The following is a 1,846-nucleotide window of genomic DNA, read 5'->3' as shown; positions in this document are numbered from 1 at the left end:
GTCTCCCAACCAAAAAAAGCCCAGTTCCAGATGGCATCCATGCAGAATTCTACCAGAAATTCAAAGAACAGCTTATACCATTTCTTCTGAAAATATTCCACGCAATAGAAGCAGAAGGGTCATTGCCAAACACTTCCTATGAAGCTTCAATAACCTTGCCCCCCAAGCCACACAAAGACACAATTAAGAAAGAGAACTTGACACCAATATCCCTCATGGACACTGATGCAAAAATACTCAATAAAATACTGGCAAATAGGATCCAAGAACATATCAAACAATCATTCACCACGATCATGTAGGTTTCATCCCAGGGATGCAGGGATGGTTAAGCATACAAAATTCATCAATGTAGTGCTCGCTTCGGCAGCACATATACTAAAATTGGAACGATACAGAGAAGATTAGCATGGCCCCTGCGCAAGGATGACACGCAAATTCGTGAAGCGTTCCATATTTTTACCAGACAAAGGTTAACTCTTGAATCCCAGGCATCAGCCTGGGAATCCAGCATGGGACTGATCAAACTCCCCCTGAATCTGGGTGTCAGTGAGGAGGCCTAGGTAATCTATTGAGCCTTGGACAGCAGATCAGTACCCATCCCAAGTATACACACGGACTCTGGACTCCCATAGAACAATGTGAGGTGCACTCTCACCCTGAACTCTTGGGGAAGGGTCTAGGCCCTGCCCTATATGAAATGACAGACTATGGACACCCCCATGGAGGGCCTCACCCTGGGGGAATGAGGGGATAATGGGGGGGATGGGGGGAGGGCACGGGAGGAGGGAAGGGAAAGGGAGAGGGACCTCGAACTGACTTGTGAAGCAACCTTGTTTCTTATCTAAATTTAAAATGGAAAATAAAAAAAAAATAATAATAATAAAAGAAAAAAATTCATCAATGTAATCTACCATATAAACAAGCTGTAAGACAAAAATCACATGATCATCTCACTAGATACTGAAAAAGCTTTTGACACAATCCAACACGCCTTCAAGATAAAGATCTTGGACAGATCTGGGATAACAGGAACTTACCTAAACATAACAAAAGCTATATACAACAAACCAACAGCCAACATCAAACCATATGGACAGAAACTCAACTCAATTCTGCTAAAATTAGGAACAAGTCAAGGCTGTACACTCTCTCCATACCTTTTCAATATTGTACTTGAAGTTCTAGCCAGAGCCGTAAAACAACAAAAGAAGATGAAGGGGATACAAATTGGAAAGTAACAGGTCAAACTGTCACTATTTGCAGATGATATGATAGTTTACATAAATGGCCCAAAGAACTCTACCAGGGAACTCTTACAACTGATTAACATCTTCAGCAAAGTGACAGGCTACAAGATCAACTCACGAAAATCAGTAGCCCTATTAAATACAGATGATAAAAAGGTTGAGAAAGAAATCAGAGAAACATCGCACTTTACAATCACCACAAACAACATAAAATACCTTGGGGTACTGCTAACTAAACAAGTGAAAGACATGTATCACAAGAACATTGAGTCTTTAAACAAAGAATTTAAAGAAGCCCTCAGAAAATGGAGAGATCTCCCATGCTCTTGGATAGGTAGGATCAATGTAGTAAAAATGGCAATCCTTCCAAAAGCAATCTACAGATTCAATGCAATCCCCATTAAAAACGCAGCACAATTCTTCACAGACCATGAAAGAACAATAATCAATTTTGTATGGAAAAACTAAAGACCCGGGATAGCCAAAACAACCCTGTTCAACAATGCAACATCCAAAGGCCTCGCCATCCCTGACTTCAAGCTCTATTATAGAGCTATAGTCCTGAAAACACCTTGGTATTGCCACAAAAATAGACA

General features: G+C 40.7%; 1 non-coding gene across 1 annotated transcript; it reads left to right on the top strand.

Moving 5' to 3' along the window:
• Nucleotides 1–354: 354 nt before the first annotated feature.
• On the top strand, nt 355–461 carry LOC121138533. Its single transcript, XR_005875488.1, has one exon. It is a non-coding gene; the product is annotated as a U6 spliceosomal RNA (small nuclear RNA).
• The last annotated feature ends 1,385 nt before the right edge of the window (nt 462–1,846 follow it).

The sequence above is a fragment of the Mesocricetus auratus genome, unplaced genomic scaffold, assembly GCF_017639785.1.
Source record: "Mesocricetus auratus isolate SY011 unplaced genomic scaffold, BCM_Maur_2.0 contig_11889_pilon_obj, whole genome shotgun sequence".
Taxonomy (NCBI): Eukaryota; Metazoa; Chordata; class Mammalia; order Rodentia; family Cricetidae; genus Mesocricetus; species Mesocricetus auratus.
Note: the sequence above shows the minus strand (reverse complement) of the source record. Positions and strands in the feature narration are given on the sequence as shown.